Below are 8,852 nucleotides of genomic sequence, written 5' to 3' on the forward strand. Positions count from 1 at the left end.
AAGACATCCTCTTCTGCAAACCACTGGAAACCAAGACAACAGGAGAGGATATTTTTAAAGTACTGGACAGCTTTGTGACATCAAATGGACGTTGGTGGTCAAGATGTGTTGGTATCTGTACTGATGGTGCAAAAGCCATGACAGGGAGACATAGTGGAGTGGTAACATACGTGTAAGCAGTTGCTCCCGACGCCACTTGGGTACACTGCAGCATCCACCGAGAGGCTCTTGCTGCCAAAGGAATGCCTGACAGCTTGAAATACGTTTTGGACACTACAGTGAAAATGGTTAACTTTGTTAAAGCAAGGCCCCTGAACTCTTGTGTATTTTCTGCACTATGCAATGATATGGGCAGCAATCTTGTAACGCTTTTACAACATACAGAAGTGCGCTGGTTATCAAGGGGCAAAGTATTGACACGTTTTTTTTAAATTGAGAGACAAGCTTAACGTTTTCTTTATTGACCATAGTTTTCACTTGTCTGACCGCTTGCATGATGACGAGTTTCTCACATGACTGGCCTGTGTGGGTGTACCTATGTGAGAGTGGATTCTCGGCCCTCACTAGCATGAAAACTAAATACAGACACAGACTGTGTGTGGAAAATGATTTAAGACTGAGACTCTCTCCAATTCAACCCAACATTGCAGAGTTATGTGCATCCTTTCAAGCACACACTTCTCATTAACCTGTGATGAGTTTTTCACAATTTTCGATGAACAAATAACGTTTTATATGTAAGATGGCTAAATAAATAGCAAAATTATTGATTATTATTATTTGTGCCCTGGTCCTCCTATAAGAGCTCTTTGTCACTTCCCACGAACCAGGTTGTGACAAAAACTCACACTCATTCTTATGTTTAATAAATGTATCGTATAGTGTGTGTGTGTGGCAGGCTTACAATGATGTCAAAAAACAACATTTGAGAGTGCGCTGACCCTGGTGCTAGAGGGGGTACGCAGCTGGAGGTTGAATGTTTGAAGGGGTACGGGACTATATAAAGTTTGGGAACCACTGCTCTACGTGACTCACATACTGAAGGAAACTCTTAACAACAGCCAAAACAACAGTACCCCAAAGGTACACTGAGTGTACAAAACATTAGGAACACCTTCCTAATATTGAGTTGCACCCCCTTTTGCCCTCAGAACAGCCTCAATTCGTCGAGGCATGGACTCTACAAGGTGTTGAAAGCGTTCCACAGGGATGCTGGCCCATGTTGATGTCAATGCTTCCCACAGTTGTGTCAAGTTAGCTGGATGTCCTTTGGGTGGTGGACCGTTCTTGATACACAAGGGAAACTGTTGAGCGTGAAAAACCCAGCAGCGTTGCAGTTCTTGATACACTCAAACCGGTGCGCCTAGCACCTACTACCATACCACATTCAAAGGCACTTAAATATTTTGTCTTGCCAATTCACCCTCTGAACAGTGGTGTAAAGTACTTAAGTAAAAATACTTTAAAGTACTACATAAGTGTTTTTTTGGGGGAAGAGATTTTCGATGTACCGATTCCCTGGCACATGGTTTATGAACTGGTAAACAAAACAACACTTGATGCAACACTTTGAGTTTTTCAATTGAAATTATTACACAAAATTCTTGCCACCAACAGAATGCTATATGGGGCAAACAACAATCTCACCTCTATAGATTTTGCTGCGAAGAGACAGAATCACTAGATCATTTATTTTGGTATTGCCCCTATATAGCTTGTTTCTGGTCACGGTAAAAAAGGAATGGTAAAAAAATCACAACATTCACTTAAAATGAACCGTACAATTAGCAATGTTGGGCAATTTGGAAAGCCATAGTCAGTCAATACATAATATAATACTATTTGTAGGATAGGTTTCATCGTTAGATACTATATGATTAGAAAGGTACAAAAATGTCTAAAACATCACAGCACATTTGAAAAATATATAGCATATGGAAACCAAACACGGGTGGTCAATGGCGATAGGGAGGATGGGCTGAGAATGGCTGAGGGGTGGGATTAAAGAGTTTATGTTTGGTAATGTATTATTATTATGTGATTGCTTTATATAAAAGTACCATGTATGCAAAATGTGTATGTATAATGTCTACTGTATGTAAAATGTATGTACAGTATATGTAGCAGAAAAGATATGTGTCATCTGAAGAGGGGGGGTGGTGGATGGGTTCATATTTGTTTATATACAGTTGAAGTCGGAAGTTTACACACACCTTAGCCAAATACATTTAAACTCCGTTTTTCCACAATTCCTGACATTTCATCCTTGTAAAAAAAAACTGTCTTAGGTCAGTCAGGATCACCACTTTATTTTAAGAATGTGAAATGTCAGAATAATAGTAGAGAGAATGACTTATTTCAGCTTTAATTTCTTTCACCACATTCCCAGTGGGTCAGAAGTTTGCATACACTCAATTAGTATTTGGTAGCATTGCCTTTAAATTCTTTAACTTGGGTAAAACGTTTCAGGTAGCCTTCCACAAGCTTCCCACAATAAGTTGGGTGGATTTTGGCCCATTCCTCCTGGCAGAGCTGGTGTAACTGAGTCAGGTTTGTAGGCCTCCTTGCTTGCACATGCTTTTTCAGTTCTGCCCACAACTTTGGAAGTATGCTTGGGGTCATTGTTCATTTGGAAGACCCATTTGCGACCAAGCTTTAACTTCCTGACTGATGTCTTGAGATGTTGCTTCAACATATCCACATAATTTTCCTGGCTCATGATGCCATCTATTTTGTGAAGTGCACCAGTCCCTCCTGCAGCAAAGCATCCCCACAACATGATGCTGTCACCCCCGTGCTTCACGGTTGGGATGGTGTTCTTCGGCTTGCAAGCCTCCCCCTTTTTCCTCCAAACGTAACGATGGTCATTATGGCCAAACAGTTCTATTTTTGTTTCATCATACCAGAGAACATTTCTCCAAAAAGTACGATCTTTGTCCCCATGTGATATTGCAAACCCGAAGTATGGCTTTTTTTTGGCGGTTTGGAGCAGTGGCTTCTTCCTTGCTGAGCGGCCTTTCAGGTTATGTCGATATAGGACTCATTTTACTGTGGATATAGATACTTTTGTACCTGCTTCCTCCAGCATCTTCACAAGGTCCTTTGCTGTTGTTCTGGGATTGATTTGCACTTTTCGCACCAAAGTACATTAATCTCTAGGAGACAGAACGCATCTCCTTCCTGAGCGGTATGACGGCTGTGTGGTCCCATGGTGTTTATTCTTGCATACTATTGTTTGTACAGATGAACGTGGTACCTTCAGGCATTTGGAAATTGCTCCCAAGGATGAACCAGACTTGTGGAGGTCTACAATTACTTTTCTGGGGTCTTGGCTGATTTTTTTTGATTTTCCCATGATGTCAAGCAAAGAAGCACTGAGTTTGAAGGTAGGACTTGAAAAACATCCACAGATACACCTCCAAATGACTCAAATGATGTCAATTAGCCTATCAGAAGCTTCTAAAGCCATTACATCATTTTCTGGGATTTTCCAAGCTGTTTAAAGGCACAGTCAACTTAGTGTATGTAAACTTCTGACCCACTGGAATTGTGATACAGTGAATTATAAGTGAAACAATCTGTCTGTAAACAATTGTTGGAAAAATGTCTTGTGTCATGTACAAGGTAGATGTCCTAACCGACTTGCCAAAACTATAGTTTGTTAACAAGAAATTTGTGGAGTGATCTAAAAACAAGTTTTAATGACTCCAACCTAAGTGTATGTAAACTTCCGACTTCAACTGTATAATAATAATAATAGTAATTATATATATATATATATTTACAGTACCAGTCAAAAGTTTAGACACACCTACTCATTCGTAGGGTTTTTCTTTATTTTTACTATTTTCTACTCTTGAATGAGTAGGTGTGTCCAAACTTTTGACTGGTACTGTATATATTATGCCGTCTGGTTTGCTTAATATAAGAAATTATAAATGATGAATACTATTACTTTTGATACTTAAGTATATTTTAGCAATTCCATTTACTTTTGATACTTAAGTATATTTAAAACCAAATACTTTTATACTTTTACTCAAGTACTATTTTACTGGATGACTTTTACTTGAGTAATTTTCTATTAAGGCATCTTCACTTTTACTCAAATATGACAAATGAGTACTTTTTCCAAATACACATGCCATGTCACAAGTGAATCTTCCAGCAAGACAATAACCCCAAGCACATATCAAAATCCACAAAGAAATTGTTGATTGACCAAAAAAATCATAATTTTGCTATGGCCATATCAGTCTCTGGACTTGAACCCTATTGGTTTGAGTTGAAGAGCGCAGTCCAAAAGAGCAGACGAAAGATGTCAAGAATCTGGAAAAATTCTGTATGGAGGAATGGTCTTGTAGGCTCGGCCCTAAACTGTGCTCTCTGCCACCTCTGGCCGCACGGCAAATGGCCAAAGACTTCTATGGGCTTGTAGGATAAAACTACTGCAGCTATGTTTGGTATCTATCTAAAAATGTGATGCCATCTATATGGATGTATGATCTTTGTTGTAAAGTGTAGTTGTTCAGAGGGAACTCTGATGACGCTGTATGGAACAATCTCTTTTGTACTCAAAGGAATTATCTCTATTGTAACCGAGCCCATTCCCTTAAATTACCACACCTAGATGTGACCCCCTTCCTAGAGGATGTTGGCTGGTTCAATCGGATTGGATATCTTCGTTTTATTACCTTTGGTTTGGTCTGTGGATTGGGCAACAATTGATTTTGAATATAAACAAGCCAGATCTGGTATAAATGGAATGAAAGTATTTTCTTCTCCCTCTTGTCCTGCTAGTTTGTAAGAGAAATGTTGATACAAATTCTCGACGTTGCGTCGTGGTTAAGATCAACCCTTAGCCGTGGTGTATTGACCATATACCACACCTCCTCGGGCCTTATTGCTTAATTAAAACCCCTTGAGCATGACCATAAAAAGTGTTTTAATTGTTTCTTTATTTAGAGCTCCTATATCTTTATCTTGGATGAACGAGTTCTGCATGAAGCGTTCATGGAACCGAATAGAGATGTCTGTTGAACATGTATGGCTGTCTACCCACTGTTTTCTGATGGCTTCTACAGGTGTGCTGCAGTTATACAAATACCTTCTTCCTCCCACCTATAGCAGCATGTTACGTTCCCCAGTTTCTGTGTTGTTGTTTGTGTATTTGAGTGTGTGTTTCAGAAGATGGCTTCCTGAAATCCCTCAAGCAGCTGATTGGTCGACTCCAGGGCTAATTGGAGAGCTGACCCCGCCCTCTCGTCAGAACGCAGCTGTTGTCAATTACCAACACTTTTTACAGCTGTATATAAGCCAATGTTCTGTTGCTCAGAGGAGAGAATGCATAGAGAGATGATTGCAGAGAGAAGATTGATTGTGATTGTGATAGAGAGAAGATTGATTGTGATAGAGAGAAGATTGATTGTGATAGAGAGAAGATTGATTGTGATAAGAGAGAATTCAATTGCTGAGAGCGGTGCTGGTCGTTTTTCAGGGAGTAGAGGGTTATATAGTGTTGGTTGTTTCTCAGAAAGCGATTTGGTATGTACTATGTTAGTTGTTGCTGAGGGAGCTGATTGGTTATGTCTGTTATAGGACGCACAGTTTTGATTATTGAAATTGTTTGTTATTCTGTTTCATTTGTTCCCAGGGGGTAAGGGGAAGGCACCTAGGGAGTGCTTAGGCAAGAGGCCCGCGGGCATACATATACCCGTAGTATATTCACTGTCTAGCACACTAGGTAAGACCTGGGCGGACCACCCCCTGTATTTTGGTTAGGGCACCAGGTGGTGTTAAAATAGGTAAGTAGTGGGTAGGCAGGTAAGGTAGGAGAGGGGGCTTTGACATTTACTTTCTTTGGTTCCGTCCAGCCCCTTTTCCCCATATTACCGTGTGACGGAATAAATTCCTTGTAAACAGTACCACTCTGCCTTTGTCATCCTTACTCGCACCTACAGTCCATACCTCTTTCACTTCACGGAGATTTGAGTTGTAGCAGGGTGTTGCGTTCCCTCTTCATAGAGGCGTGCGTAACACAGCAGCACTTGTAGTCTGGCACTGAATTATATTTATTTTAAGTTTTGCTGGGCAAATTTAAGGTCAAATTATTTTCCACAGACATATACAGTATATTTACATAAAATACCAAACCAACCAACAAACCCATCACCCAGACTAAGGCTCTGTCCCAAATCGCCCTATATATTAAAGTGTTAAGTTAATGTAATTGACTTGGGTGTAAATCTCTCTCCTATAACAAAGATGGTGATGAACTTCCTGTGTTCCATCTAGTCCTCTAAGGCCATGAACTGCAGCTGGCTCCCAGCCAATCATGCCTCAGAAGACCACCAGCTCTACTACGGGTGAAAACTATTCTACTTCCTGCTCCTCCACCACTCAAGGGCCAATACAAGGCTATTTGTGGATGAGTGTTCATATTAAACAAGATAGAAATTGCGAAGAGAGTCTTCTGTTGGCAGTTTTTTCTGTTGTTATATGGCCCTTAGTTGTATCTGACTTTGTGGCCTGACCAAGAAAAGCTTGGCCCTATTTAAAGGCTATAACCATGACCCAGAGTTTTTCCTGATTAAGTCGTGTGTGAAATATTAAGGACTATAACTATGACAACAGCTATACAATGTCAGTCCTCTCGTTTCTAATGTTTCAGGTACAATGATAAATCATTGAGTACTGTGAGTAAGGTATCAATATGTAGTGAGTACCTGTATAGCGCTAGTCAGAGGACAGGATGCCACCTGAAAATAGACTTCTGAAAACCACCTTAGTGGTGGATCCTAAAGACCATAGTAGCAATAGAACTCTGACCAGGAGGACTGTTGTGTTTTAATCCTTGGCCTACAATGGTCGCGCCCTGAGGAAATCTAATTAACATAATCCAAAATTCCCCATAAAAATGGGAGATCTTCGTGGGCTATACTCTGCCTTGTCTCAGGGTAGTAAGTTGGTGGTTGAATATATCCCTCTAGTGGTGTGGGGGCTGTGCTTTGGCAAAGTGAGTGGGGTTATATCCTGCCTGGTTGGCCCTGTCCGGGGGTATAGTCGGACGGGGCCACAGTGTCTCCCGACCCCTCTTGTCTCAGCCTCCAGTAATTATGTTGCAATAGTTTGTGTCGGGGGGCTAGGGTCAGTCTGTTATATCTGGAGTACTTCTCCTGTCTTATCCGGTGTCCTGCGTGAATTTAGGTATGCCTCTAATTGTCTCTCTCTCTTTCTCTCTTTCTCTTTCTAATTCTCTTCTCTCGGAGGACCTGAGCACTAGGGTCAGTCTGTTATATCTGGAGTATTTCTCCTGTCTTATCTGGTGTCCTGTGTGAAGTTAAGTATGCTGCCTCTAATTCTCTCTTTCTCACTTTCTTCTCTCAGAGGACCTGAGCCCTAGGACCATGCCTCAGGACTACCTGGCCTGATGACTCCTTGCTGTCCCCAGTCCACCTTGTTGTGCTGCTGCTCCAGTTTCAACTGTTCTGCCTGCGACTATGGAACCCTGACCTGTTCACCGGACGTGCTACCTTGTCCCGGACCTGCTGTTTTCGACTCTCTCTCTCTACCGCACCTGCTGTCTCTAACTCTGAATGGCTATGAAAAGCCAACTGACATTTACTCCTGAGGTGCTGACCTGTTGCACCCTCTACAACCACTGTGATTATTATTATTTGACCCTGCTCGTCATCTATGAAAGTTTGAACATCTTGGCCATGTACTGTTATTATCTCCACCCGGCACAGCCAGAAGAGGACTGGCCACCCCTTAGAGCCTGGTTCCTCTCTAGGTTTCTTCCTAGGTTCCTGGCTTTCTAGGGAGTTTTTCCTAGCCACCATGCTTCTACATCTGCATTGCTTGCTGTTTGGGGTTTTAGGCTGGGTTTCTATATAGCACTTTGTGACATTGGCTGATGTAAAAAGGGCTTTATAAATACATTTGATTGAAATAAATTTGATTGATTAAAATAAAGGGATAACTACATGTAAAAAAAATAATAGTTTCCTGGTCTTCAGAACAAACTTACTTTACATTTTTTTGTTTTACTATCTGTTGTTCCATGTCGTGAATCTGTTATTCAATGCATTTCTATTGGCTGACAGCAGTAACGCTAAATTCAATCATACCTGATACAATGTTGTCAATCATCATAATCTATCCAGTATGGAACCTTATGAAAAATAATGTCCCATTGGGATGTTATGATGCAACCGCGGTGCAATGTAGCTGGGGCTACTTAAGATTCTGGTACAGACGTGCTGTCGATGCTGTCCACTTGTGCATTCATTTCCACCCATCCGTGCATGGTGTGATGGTTGATAAAAATGTGAACAAATTACGCAAAAATAATGATAAAGTAACAGAAGCTTACAGACAGTTTACTTGATTGGGGGTGTTTTATTCTGCGCGGATTCATCAAAATAATAAAATCCCTGTTAGTATTTCGTTTACAGAAAAGGAGGATGATGTAACGACGTAAACTATATCTACCATTCCACAGTTATTTGGCTATTGCCTTTCAAGCTCCTTATTGCACAACGCCTTTTATTAAAGCCTAAATGAAATGCATGTTCACCGCATCGCCATTTTGGCTCTGGAGAGAGGCTCGAGTGTGCGAATTCCATTGAAGAGACCGCGTACAGCGCCCTCTACCGGTCTTTTTCATAGAGCCAAAATGTCTAAGAAGAGTGGTCCTGATGCTGCAGGGATGCTGAAAGCGTCGACATAGAAGGATGTGAGTATCTAAACGGTGCCGGAATCATATTTATTGGCGCAGTCTCTGTGGCGCAATGGAATAGCGCGCTGGACTTCTAATCCAGAGGCTCCGGGTTCGAGTCCCGGCAGAGATG

General features: G+C 41.2%; 1 non-coding gene across 1 annotated transcript; it reads left to right on the plus strand.

Annotated features, from left to right (window-relative positions):
• Positions 1–8,778: 8,778 nt before the first annotated feature.
• trnar-ucu (transfer RNA arginine (anticodon UCU)) lies at positions 8,779–8,852 on the plus strand. The gene has a single exon. It is a non-coding gene; the product is annotated as a tRNA-Arg (tRNA).

Source organism: Salvelinus alpinus, chromosome 11 (assembly GCF_045679555.1).
Source record: "Salvelinus alpinus chromosome 11, SLU_Salpinus.1, whole genome shotgun sequence".
Classification (NCBI taxonomy): domain Eukaryota; kingdom Metazoa; phylum Chordata; class Actinopteri; order Salmoniformes; family Salmonidae; genus Salvelinus; species Salvelinus alpinus.